Source organism: Mus musculus, chromosome 8 (genome assembly GCF_000001635.26).
Source record: "Mus musculus strain C57BL/6J chromosome 8, GRCm38.p6 C57BL/6J".
Lineage (NCBI taxonomy): Eukaryota > Metazoa > Chordata > Mammalia > Rodentia > Muridae > Mus > Mus musculus.
In genome coordinates this window covers 31,000,217-31,013,643 of record NC_000074.6, presented here as the reverse complement: position 1 = coordinate 31,013,643, position 13,427 = coordinate 31,000,217, and the positions used below count along the sequence as shown (strand labels likewise).

Genomic DNA, 13,427 nt, shown 5'->3' with positions numbered 1-13,427 from the left:
CTGTGACCTAGTCAACGGATCAATCCCTTGATGGATTCATAATGTGATGGCATTATTTGGAAGTGGTGAAAAGAAGGTGAGTCATAGGTGTACACGGGTGCAATAGGGGTCACGTAGGCCACGTGTAGGCATGAAGTAGGCCACAAGGTTCATGCCTCTATGAATTGTGTCTTGTCCAGCTTCCTTGTATACCCCTTCTTCTGCTGGTTGCCACGATGGTGACAACTTTGCTTTTCCACAGTCTCTCTGCCACGGTTGACTGAATCCACAGACACAGTGATCCAAGAGAAGTCTCTCTCCCTTAAGCTCTTTTCCCTCAGGTGTTTGCAGACCCATGAGAGAAGTCTAGCGTGAGATCACAATGGAAAAGTCCCAGCAAGAGTACACAAGGGCTCTAGCGCCTCCCAAACCCTGTCATTTCTTCCCCCTCCAGCTCTGTCCAGCAATGGTCTCTGTAAAAGTACCAAAACCGGTCCTGCAGAGATGCACAGGAAGTCCCGCCCCACAGAGGTGGGAGGCACCACAAGAGGCAGGGTAGGTTTGTTTAGCTAATATATTTGTAAAGTTTATTGGTTAACAGTGTTTCTTTTGTGAGTTTCTTATGGAAAGTTCATAGGGCATCATGCCAAAGTCTGCTTTGGTTAACTGTTTTATCATTTGCAGCTGTGTGACTTTCTTTAATGAGCCTCAGGTTTTCTATCTGGCAGATGGGTATATAATCTACTCCCAAAAGTGTTTGAACAAGTGAGAGGAGGTAATCTAGATAAAGACCTTAGTTTGAGACTGGCATATTGTATCGTAGCTGTTTTTCTTTCTTTCCTTTCTTCTTGCTTTTTTCCTTCTTTCCTTTTTATCTTTCATTTCTCTCTTTTCCTCCTCTTATATCTTCAGTTTCAACCACTTTCTCCTGTGGGGATTTCATCTCTACCTACTCACCTTGGGCAGGATGCCAAAGGTCTGTCTGTGCTTTCTGTCGTCACTTATTTGTAGCCCCAAGAGCTGTCATTAGTTTCCAAGCATCCTGGTCAGCAACAAGGTTTGTAGTTTGTTATGATATGGGACCGGAGACCTCACAGTCTCTTTTAGCCAACGCTGCCTTCACGAGACACATCCTTGCCAAGGTTTTCCATGCCTTTTGCAGCATTAGCTAAACAAACCAATCAAGCCTCTTGTGGACCCTCCCACCTCTGTGGGGCGGGACTTCCTGTGCATCTCTGCAGGGCCTGGTTTGGTATTTTTACAGAGGCCATTGCTGGGCAGAGCTGGAGGGGGAAGAAATGACAGGGTTTGGGAGGCGCTAGAGCCCTTGTGTACTCTTGCTGGGACTTTTCCTGAATTGTCAATTTTCTCCCTCTGCACTGATTGACTCGGGCCCGCCCGCCTGCCACTGACAGAGGAGTGAATCGTTGATTCATGTTAACTTCTATTAATAGGGCTCATTATTTCCCGGGAAACCGGCAGGCTGATGCTCCTCCTTGTCGTCTGTTTTCAGGGCCCGATTGATTCTTCTTCAGCACATTAAGTGGTCGCTGTTTAAATCTTATTGATGATGTCTTCAGTTCCAAGAGATGCCTCTGATGTCCCCCGTGTGTATGAATTAAATATGGGTGCTGGACTCCGGAACACATTTACCTGTTTGCTGTGTTTTTTGTTGTTTTGTTTTTTGTTCTTGTCTTGGTTTTTTTTTTTTTTTTTTTTTTTTTTTTTTTTTTTTAATTCTGAAATGCAGATGTGTCATTTAGCCTACTTGTGTGTAGCCTACACAGATGTTTCTTTGTGTCTACTGCTTGGGTATGGGTCCTTTCATCATTGACTAAAAGTATGATTTTTCTCAGAGACAGGGCTTCATTTATTCTAGGCTGAACTTAAACTCGCTGAACTCAGTTTGCAGTGCAGGATGACCTTGAACCTTTCTCTCCCGGTCCTCCCACCTCTGCCTCTCCGGTGCCGAGATCACAGATGTTTGTCACCATGCCAGATTTTGAGGGTTTATGTGATGCTGGGATTGGATTTAGGGCCATGCGCATGCTCAGAATTCACTCCAGTAATGGCACTACAGTTCCAGGCCCAAGGCCTCATGTTGCTCAGGGTAGCTTCTAGTTTATGCTGTGTAGCCAGGGATAACCCTAATTTTCTGACCCTCTTGTTTCCCCCTCTCATGGACTGGGATCACAGGCGCCTACCACCATAGTAGCTGTCATGATTTTTAAAATACCACCTTCCCCCCAACACTTCAGTGGAGTTAAGAGGAATTTTATAACGTGTGATTAGGTTTTTGTTTTTGTTTTTTTTTTTCACCTTAGTTGAGGAATCACTTCCATCAGATTGGCCTGTGGGTATGTCTGTTGGGGTATTTTCTTGATTGCTGTTTGATTTGAGAGGGCTGAGCGCTCATTATGGGTGGTGTCTCCTCTGGGCAAACAGTCCTGGGTTTTATAAGTAAACAAGCTGAACAAATAAATCATGGGAGTCAGGCCACTGAACAGAGTTCACCCATAGTTCTGGCCTCTGTCCCTGCTTGAGTTCCTGTCCCACCTTCCCTCAGGGATGGACTGTGGTGGGAAGTATAAGCCAAAGAAACCGTTCCCTCCCCTAAGATGTTTTCAGTGATGATATTTTTGTCATCAACAGAGAACAAAGTAGGACACAAGGTTTGGGAGTTTCTGCAGTGTCTTGGGAGTGTGGGAAAAATTAAGAGCATATGTACGGGGTGGGTAGGATGGGCAGATGGTCAGCGGAATGAGAATAGAACGTTAATATGGGCTTGGGAGAAAACCCTAAGATTCAAAGTTATTTAGCATTAGCAAAAGATAGGGTTCAAGTGTGGTGGCTCTCACTTATAATCCCAGCTCCCAGGAAGCTGAAGCAGGATGGTAACTGATTTGAAGCTGGTCTGGGCTCCATAGGGAGGTCATGTCTTAATCGTCCGACTTTGTGAGACAGTAAAAGAAGGCAGGAGAGATGAGTCAGCAGTTAAGATCACTTGCTACTTTTTCAGAGGACCCAAATAAATCCCAGCATCCACACGATAACTCAAAACTGTGTGTAAGTCCAATTCTAGGATGCCTTCTCCTGGCCTGTGTGGCACAAGGCATACAAATGATGCTCACCCATACAACCAAACTAAAATAACTATTAAAGGAATCTGAAAAAAACGAATAAAAGAAAGAGACGGGACTAGGAGTTAGTCCGCAGCGGAACACTCGGTGCTGGAACTTTGAAACATTGTTGCTTGTTCCTTTTCTTCATTAAAAACAAACTCAACGGACCAAAGAGATGGCTCATCGGGCAAGAGAACTTGCTGTGCCCTTACAGTTTATACTTAGACATTAGATCCATCCTAGCACTCATGAAAAGTCTGCCACGTCAGCACTGAGGGGAGGAGGGAGAAGGATCACGGAGGTTTGCTGGGAGCCAGCCTAGTTCGGCAAAGAGCCGGAAGTTCAGGGTAGAAATCCTGCTTCAAAGCAGTAAGGCAGAGAGCTATAGAACAGGACAGCCAGTGTCCTCCTCTGGTCTCCAGGAGCGCACATCTGAGTGCACACGAGCACATACTATATAAAGTACACACATGCCCACACGCATATACAATAACAACGTCAAAACCCAAACCATATTCTGCTTTGTTCTTCCACAGGAGATGGACATCTGGATTCATCACTGTTTCTCTTTGGGAATCTGTTGGACCCCGAGCACTTAGCTGGCCAGCAAGACCTCTGAGGGTGCAGGCGTCCCTGTCCCCTGTGTTGGCATATCTTTCTGTAGGTCTGACAGGGGATTCTCATTTATTCCCTTGTTTCATGCATTTCTGTGAGAGATCATCTCAAGAGTACCTGTGGCTTGTCTGAGCATCACAGATTTACCAAGTACAGGGCAAAGCCCCAGAGGGAGCCCAAACTTTTCTCAAGACTGATGTGTCATGACTTTGGGAAGTGCACCGGTGTCATGACTTTTCAAAGTGCACCAGGAGTCAAACAGAGCAGCGAGAAGCAGGAGTGTGTGTGTGTGTGTGTGTGTGTGTGTGTGTGTGTGTGGTGATTGCTTCCCTCACATCCTGTGAGTGAGTTGGCAGCTTGAGCCTCTGCCAGTGGTCTACCTGATTGATTGATTTAACATTACAGCCTCTAAGGGGTGGAAGAAAAAAAAAAAGAAAGAAAGAAAAAAGAAGCGGCAGCATGGAGGAGCAGTAATTGTTGCTGGAGGTGGCTGTCAGCCTCTTGCTGAGTGAGTGGCTGGTGTCTGAGGCATGGGATGGGGAGGAGTGTTACTGGGTGGGGGTGGGGTGGAGAGGGGCTGTGCCTGCTGTCTCAGCAGGAGAGGTCTTTCTCCTCTGAGCTACTGCTATCTGGAGGACCCCTTGTGGCCAGATGCTTTAAGGACTCTGGAGGCAACACACACACACACACACACACACACACACACACACACACACACACACACACACACTGTATCTATTGGGGGCTTTGTTAAAATAGATAAGAAAGTGGTAGTGCTCTCTAGGGACCTTTGCTCTGGCAATCTGATTTCACGGAGATAAAACAGGAGCCTCTGTTGAATTCTGGGCATGGCAGGAAATGTATTCTTATAGTTTGGCTTTCTTCTTTCTCTTCCCCACCATGCCCCTCTTCCTTTGGTGACTGAATGTGAACTTGTACATGCTAGGTACGTGTTCTACCACTGAGCTATAGCCTCAGTTCTGAAAGCCTGGTGTTTTGAAGTCAACACAGAGTGCAGGGTTAATAATAATGAGACCACTTGTATAATTGTTCATTGTCTTGGCAGAGGCGCAGCGTGTGTTTCTGCCTGCAAATCTACTGGTGTGTGAGCAAGCATGAAGTGTGAGGACCTTCAGAGGATCTTAGGTACTCTCTGGTGGCAATGGAACAACGAAGATCCCTGTGTGACTGAACCCCTTAAATTACCTTGTGCTGTGAACTGGTCTTTTAGTAATCTGTCCTTAGGTTTAGGACTTGGGCTACTTTAAAAACTCGCGCCCCCCCCGCCCCCCAGGGAACACATTTTCAAAACTTTCACGGACTCATTTACACTTTCCCTGGCGTCGGGTTTATCAGATCTCCAGTGAACAGGTTTTGAGGGGGTGAGGGAGTGGGAGGTGACATGAAGAAGCGGCAGGAGATAATGAGCATAGCTCTGCAGGGGGCTGTGGGATCATTCACAAACTAGCTGCAGGTGTCTCCTGTGAAAGGACAGGAGTCTAGGCAAAGGCAGCCAGTAGGTGTTGGATGGGCCAGCACGCCTGCAAGGGCTTTGGATTTGATTGTTGCATGGGATTGGGGAAACTGAGACCTTAGGAAATCATTTCCAATTGTATTGTCCTGGCTGAGCTGCAAGGATCACTAAGAAATTCTTCTTCCTGACATAGCCCCACACAGTGTGCTCTTAGCAAATAGGACCACCCATTCATAGTGCAACCCACTTGGGGGCACTGCTTTGGTCCATCCTACCAATGGCTTCCTGTTTCAAGAGTGAAACCAAAGTCTACCCAATAGCCAGCAAAGTTTGGCTTGTATCATTAAGCCCTGTCTCCTGGCTCCCTAGTTTTCTCCTTTATGCTTGTTATTCACTCAGCTCCAGCCATTCTAGCTTCCCCTATACCCTTGGGCCAGTCTCTACAGCTCTACCTTTCTTCTGGAAGGTTCCTCCCATTGATTTCTTATTATGGTTTAAATGTGAGAGGTCCCCTCTACCACCACCCTGTCTACTGCATGCCACCCTGGCTCATTTGTTTGAAAACTGTGTTCCTCTTGGTGGCACTGTTTTGGGAGGTTGTAGAACGTTTGGGGTGTGTGAGTGTGTGTGTGTGTAAGAGAGAGAGAAAGAGGGAGAGAGAGAGAGAGAGAGAGAGAGAGAGAGAGAGAGAGAGAGAGAGAGAGAGAGAGAGAGAGAGAGGGTTTTAGGCCCATATTTTCTGCTTTCTAACCTACCGAAATGTGAAGCGTCGCAGGCAAGCTTCTGCAGAGGGAGTTTCCCATGCCTTCCCTACCACGGTAGACCACACCCTCTAAACCGTGAGCAAGAATGAGCTCTCCTTTATGTTGCTTCTGCCGGGGTTTTGTCCCAGTGACAAGAAGAGTGACTAATCTACTGCTACTAATTCATCTGCTTGGCCATCCTCTCCTTGCGCACTTACTCCATCCTGTTCTTAGTAATTCCCTTCAATTCTAGTTAAAATCAAATCACCTACTCTTCATTTCTAATTATTTGAGTGCTTTGCCTGCATGTGTGTCTGTGCACCCTGAGCATAGCTGGTGCCCACGGAGATTGTGGAGGGCAGAAGGGGGGGGGTTGGGTCTTCTGGTGCTGGAGTTGTGAGCAGCCATTTGGGTATGTGGACTTGAACCCTGAGTCCCTAGAAGAGTAGCCAATGCCCTTAAGAGCTGAGTCCTTTCTCTCTACTCACTTCCTGTGTTTCATCTCCTTTTCTTTTTTGTCCCCCTCTGTGGAGTGGATTGATTTTTTTTTAAATTGCAATAGGTCTTAATTTTCATATAGTATATTTTCATTACAGTTTTTTTCCCTCTCTCAGCTCCTCCCATATCCTCCTCACTTCCCCATGCACCCAAAGCCATATCCTTCCTTTCTCTCTCTCCTTAGAATACAAACAAGCATCGAAAAATAAAATAAAATAAGAGGAAATAATAACACACAAACCACAATAGGACAAAACAAATGAACAATAGATAGGAAAAAAAATAGCGTAAGAAGAAGCACAAGAAGCACATACAGATGCTGAGGCACAGTCACACATTCACACACAGAAAACTCACAAAAAGTCAGAAAACGTAATATATAAACAACATATCTGGAGCAGGAGGGAGGTCAAAGGATTACGAGATTTAAAAAAAAAAACCCTCCAAAAATATCGGTGAGTTGATTTTGGGTTGCCCATTTACAGCTGGGCATGGAGCCTGGTCTTAAGGGTGGTTTGTATCTCCACTGAGACTCTGTTGAAGAAAACTGATTTTTCCTTTACTAGCAGTTATTAATTGGAGACAGTTTCTGGATTAGGGATGCACATTTGTGTTCACTTCCCCTCTCAGCACTGGGACCTCACCTGGCTTGAACATTCAGGCCCTGTGCACGCTGCCACAGTCTCTGTGAGCTCGTATATGTGTTGGTCCTGGTATATCTAGAAGACTGTCTTAGTAAGGGTTTTACTGGTATGAACAGACACCATGACCAAGGCAACTCTTATAAGGACAGCATTTAATTGGGGCTGGCTTACAGGTTCAAAGTTTCAGTCCATTATCATCAAGGTAGGAGCATGGCAGCATCCAGCAGGCATGGTGCAGGTGGAGCTGAGAATTCTACATCTTCAACTGAAGGCTGCTAGCAGAACACTGGTTTCCAGGCAGCTAGGATGAGGGTCTTAAAGCCCACTCTCACAGTGACACACTTTCTCCAACAAGGCCACACCTCCTAATAGTGCTATTCCCTGGGCCAAACATATACAAACCATCACAAAGATTTTATTTTCTTGGTGTCTTCCATCCCCACAGGCTCTTACAACCTTTCTGCCTCCTCTTCTGCAGAGTTTTCTGAGCCTTGGGGGGAGGATTTGATAGCAACATCCCCTGTAGGACTGGATGCTTCAAGGTCTGTCTGTGAAGTTTCCTTCTTCCATGTCCTTTTATCTGGTCTGCCACTAGAAGATGCTACTGGGCACCTTTACCCACTGTGCCATCTAGATAGATGAAGGGGAGGAACAGGTGGCATGAGATAGGGTCTTGTAGAACAGGGTCTACGTAGATCAGACTGGCCTTAAACCTGTGGCAATCCTCCTGTCTCTGCTTCTTGGTTGCTGGGATTACAAATGTTCAGCATGATATCCAATTTCACTGACTGGTCTGGAATTTGTTAGGTAGATGAGTCTGGTCTTGAACTCAGAGATCTACCTGACTGCCACCTTAAATGCTGAGATCAAAGGTATGAGTGTAACTATACTTGGCTTTAAACTTTTAAAAATTAATTTTAGTGTGTGTGTGTGTGTGTGCATCTGTTTGTTCAGGCACGTGGCACAAGTATGGAGGTCAGAAGATAACTGTTGGGAGTGTATTCTGTCTCACACTTATTTTTTTAAAAGCATAAGATTTAGGTGTGAAAGATGTAAACTCTGACCTCTGACCTCTGTCAGTCACTGCACACTGGTTATGCAAACTTGATCATTTACTTTGTTGTCTCTGGGCCTCAACAATTCCATAGGTAGGTAGGTAGATAGATAGATAGATAGATAGATAGATAGATAGATAGTTAGATAGATAGAAACAAAAGCTTCATTGTTTGATCAGGGGTAGGTTTAGAGTAAAGCACTTGGTTCCCGTTGCAGTACACACAGCTTCTCCCTCTAGGCCAACAGGAGCCTATGAATAGCCCCTAGCAGGGCTGAACATTTGTTACAATTGATGAACCCACATTGACACATCATTACCTCCCTAGTGCAGAGTTTACCCCAGGGTTCACTGGTGGTATACACAGGATGGGTTTTGACAAATGTAAGATGACAGGGATCTGTCATTATACTGTCATCCTGTGTAGTTCTCAGGTAGAATAGACACAGGGGACGGGTAGGGGAGGGGGAAGATGCAAACTGAATAGTGGCTAGAAGTAGAAGAAAGAGAGAAGAGGTGGATACAGAGGTGGATGCTCGCAACCAACCATTGGACTGAGCACAGGGTCCCCAATGGAGGTATTAGAGAAAAGACCGAAGGAACTGAAAGGGTTTGCAACCCTATAGGAAGAACAATATCAGACAATTAGACACCCCCCCCGCCCCCCCCGAGCTCCCAGGGACTAATCCACCACCAAAGAGTACACATGGAGGGTCCCATGACTCAGAGGATGGCCTTGTCCGGCACCAATGGGAGGAGAGGCCCTTGGTCCTGTGAAGGCTCTATGCCCCAGTGTAGGGGAATGCCAGGGCAGAGAGGCAGGAGTGGATGGATGAGTGAGTGAGCATCCTTATAGAAGCAGGGGGAGGGGGATAGGATGAGGGTTTGTGGAGGGGAAACTGGGAAAGGGGATAACATTTGAAATGTAAATAAATAAAATATCCAATTTAAGAAAAGAAAGAGAGAGCTGTGTAAATTGGCTTAGTTTGCTTTTCTTTCTTTCTTTCTTTCTTTCTTTCTTTCTTTCTTTCTTTCTTTCTTTCTTTCTTTCTTTCTTTCTTTCTTTCTTTTTTTTTTAACAGATCTTGCCTGAGTTTATTTGTAAGAACAGCATAGGACACTGGTCATCTGCAAATAGTGTGTAGGGAAGTGTGTCACAGCAGTCTGTCTGTCTTCACACTGGCAGGACCCTTTTCTATGGGGCCTTCACAGGGGCCCGTGTACCTTTGGGGACCTGGGCTGGAGCTGAAGCCTGGGCCTTAGCTGGAGCTTTGGCCCCTGCCTTGGTTTGGATCTTAGGCTTCGGTTGGCAGAGCCTCTGACCCTTGACCATGTAGCTTTGAATCTGCTTCCCAAGCTTAGGGTGAGCGATGAAAGCCAGACAGTTGAGTTTGGGGCCTTTTGGCATCTTGGGCCTGATGGCCTGAGGCTTCACCAAGGGCCTTGATGGCCTCTGCGCACGCACTCACTGCCTTTGCATTGTTGGCCTGCATCTTCTTCAGGCCTTTCTTGTTGTACTTCCTGGCAAAATGCATGTTTCTCAGGAACTTGGGGTCAACCCCTGTAAGAGATTCGTATCTTTGCGACCGGGGTTTCTTGATGCCATTTGTGGGACTGGTTGTGTGTGGTGTGGTTCTTGGACTTGGCCATGTCTGCATGGTAACCCGCGGCTCCTGCAGAGCCTGGGACTGGAAGAGAAAGTTTGCTTTTCTATTATTGTGAAGAGATACCATGACCAACACAACTCTTATAAGAGACAACATTTAATTGAAGCTGGCTTAAAGTTTCAGAGGTTCAGTCCATTATCATCATATTAGGAAGCATGGCAGTGTCCAGGTAGACTTAGTGATGAAGGAGCTGAGAGTCCTACATCTCAGTCTGAAGCCAGCCACAAGACTCTCAGAAGCAGCTAGGAGGAGGGTCTTTTAAAGCCCTCCCCCACAGTGACACATTTTCTCCAACAAGGCCACACCTATTAGTGCCACTCCCTGGGCCGAGCACATTCAAACCACTACAGAGATGAATTGAATAGTAAAGACAAAAACCACTTCAAACAAATGACCAATTCATATGACTGCTGACTATGTATCTCCATGTTATTGGCCTTACAGAATTGCCTGCTCCCACCATATACTGGACACCACAGCACACGAGATAACTCTATATAAGGACAGAAAAACAAAATAAAATGAAGCCTAGTCATAGAGAACTACACCCCCCTCCCCTGGAATTTCATACATTTCACCTCCTTGCACTTATGAATAATCCTTTCCTCTACTGTTTTTTCCCTATGAAATAAGCGATTCCAACACAGGCCATGCCATACTCTTTGAGTAATCTCCATTTTCCTTACTCTGTCCCCTCTAAATTCTTTCTCTAATGTTGACAAGACCCTTGCTTGTATCACCAGCAATAGTTTCTCTGTCCCACCTTCCATGCCTCTGCCTCCTCACCCCTCTTTCTCTTTGTCTGGTACAACCACTGAATATTTTGCCATTTCCAGAATGCCACATAGTCTTAACTAAAAAGTAGGCAGCCTTTCAGACGAGCTTCTTTTACTTAATAATATGCATTTAATATTCTTTTAAACACAGCACATCCCTTTCTCGGGCTCACAAAAATTACCCTCGGTGGCCTGGGGTTTCAGTGCATTCAAACATACCTGATTTTATCACCCTAATACACTCATATAATAGGTATTTATAAGAGGTCTAATTATAGCTGATTGTGCACATGCAATATGATTTCATTTGTTCTGAATTTCCCCACGCCAGCTCTCAAGCTCTTGAAGACGGACCCCCTTCTAAGACCATAGCAACAGACTCTGAGCTGGTGGCTCCCTTCTAACTAATTAGGGGTAAGTGGTAAGACCAGCAAGATGGGGAAGCAGCAGCCAGGAAGGCGGGGTGGGGGGGGGTGAGGGGGGAGGCTGTGGACACAGAGACAGGGTGACCTCTGATTATCTGAAGCTGCTGCTTGAACACATTTTTGTGAGACCGCCTGCTGGCTCTAGTCGGCAGGCTGCCTTCACTCCTCCTAATTAAAGCCAGCAGGCTCCCATGGAAGAAAACAATTTCAAAGCAAAGGGATGGGGTGGGGAGAAAGCCTTAGCTCTTCTCTCCTCTTCAGGGAGACTCTGAGCTTGTTGGAGGTGAAGCTGGTCAGAAAGACATGCCTAGGGGATTAAAATCCAGAGGGCCACAGGCTTCCTTTGAATTCACTTCATTCTACTCTACTGGAGTCTTGGGACTACACCCAGTGAGCTATAAGAAAGGAATCTATAAATGGCACCTGACTTCAGCACTTTGACTTCCAGCCCCCCCTACACTGCCACTCCTACTACAATGGATCACATTGCCATCAAGTGGACTGCCTAAGGCTGACCTCTCCTCTGCCTTCTAACCTCAGAGGAATGGAGTGTCTGGGATTCAGAGTGGGAGCTCATCTGACTGCACAAGCGTCTCCCATCTGCTTGGATCCTCCATCTTGCAACCCAGGGAAGGGCTGAGGCTATGGCTATGGTATCCCCAGCCTTTCTTTGCAGCTTGAGTCATTGATTGCCCTGTCCCTGAGCTGCTGTCCTCACCCAACTCTTGATCTGCACTGTGACCTCTATCACCTCCTTTTGCTGTAAGGCAGTTCTGTAACACCTTTCAGAGAACGGGGCTGCCAGAGAATGGGCTAAGGGCCCATCTGCTCATATCTGGGACAAGCACAACTCGGCTACCAGTTCTTCTTCCAAAGTTGCCACCTGTAAAGTTCTAACTGCCACCCATCCTCAACTCCATCAGAGATCTGGTTCTCCCAAACCATTCGGGCCTGTCTTCCGGCAGCCATGCCTGGTTGGCCTTTCCCTGTCTTCAGGTTCTTCTCATACTCCAGCTCCCTGCCACCACCTGGGGACCTTCCATGTTCATCCTCTAGAAAGGTTCTCTTCTGGCTCTGGGACTCCTGTGACTACAGAAGGTTCAGCATTCATGACTGAATCCTGGCACTTCAAATTCCTTCCTCAAGCCACTCCCAAAGCCTCCTGGCCCTTTGCTTATGGTGACTTGATTTGTTCAACAAGATTTTGTTTTATATATATATATATAAATCATCTATTTCCTATGGAGTGCTATTCTTCTTTTCATAAGGTTGGAAATGAAGGCATAATCATTGTAAGCATATTATATAAAAATACGGTCTTATTAAAATTGACACTGATTAGACCTGTACTTTTTTTTTTTTTTTTGAAGTAAAGCAATCTTGAGTGCAAAAACCCTGAAAGGGAGTGATGGATGATGGGAGCTTAATCTTTCCCAGGTTGGCATTAACTGGCATGGCCCCTTTTGCCTTGGTTATTATTGCAGTCGAGTGTTGGTGAGAGAAAATGGCTACCATGCTGCCTTCTTCAGATGTTGGTTTTTTTAACATTTGTGGACATCAAAGTCACGAGCAAGGTTGGTGACAGGTCAGTAGAACCAGGTGGGTGCCAGAAATGTGTCCCCAGATGTGGCTGGAGCTGGTGACGTGGGGCCCCCACACCTAGCCTTATTGCTCTAAATCAGACCTTAGCAGACATTCTTAGCTATAGATCTTCAAAACCATCTTGCTTGGCATTATTCCCACAGCGTGTGGCATGGAAGTGTGTGTGTGTGTGTGTGTGTGTGTGTGTGTGAATGAGGGACAATACTTTCAGCTGAGTGTTTTCTGAGCACGAAGCCTGTTATCACTGAAGCTTCCACCCCAGTGCCGAAGCCCACGACGAAGAGCTGAGCACTTGTGAACCAGGGTTGGCTTAGGAGGCAAGAAAGAGAGGCGGTGGCTGAATCCAGCCCTGTCACATAGATGAAGAACTGTGCCGTCTAGTTAACTTGGAATGTGTTCTTTGACATTTGGTTGGTATTGCCACATTTTTCTAAACCTGTAGGATGTATTTATTTCACAAATATTTATTAAGCACGGGCCGTTTTCTAGCTTCCGGGGATACAGCAAGAAAGAAGGTGCAGTTTCAGCCTCAGGGGACATATATTTTGCTGACCTAGAAGAAAGTCAACCTAGTCAGGAACAAAGAACATTCGGTTTATTTGCGACTAATTAGGATTGCAATCTGAGCAAACACTGATCCAAGCAATCTTAGAAATGAGCTTCAAGGTTTTACAAAATGACAGCTGTATTTATAGATGGGAGCCGGAGGAGGCTGGTAATTTTAACACTCGTTAGAAATGATAGGTGCTGGCAAAATCTAAGCTTCTTTGTAAGAGAGACTGGGTGTGGTCTCAGCAGCTCGGTGATGGGAGAGAGTTAGGGAGCAGG

At 46.0% G+C, this 13,427-nt stretch overlaps 1 long non-coding RNA gene across 2 annotated transcripts; it reads left to right on the top strand.

Annotated features, from left to right (window-relative positions):
• Nucleotides 1-4,149: 4,149 nt before the first annotated feature.
• Gm32841 lies at nt 4,150-12,249 on the top strand. 2 transcript variants are annotated; one of them, XR_378853.1, is made up of 3 exons: nt 4,150-4,224; nt 10,904-10,986; nt 11,446-12,249. It is a non-coding gene; the product is annotated as a predicted gene, 32841 (long non-coding RNA). The 2 variants fall into 2 exon arrangements; XR_378854.1 differs by having other exon boundaries at nt 11,259-12,249.
• The last annotated feature ends 1,178 nt before the right edge of the window (nt 12,250-13,427 follow it).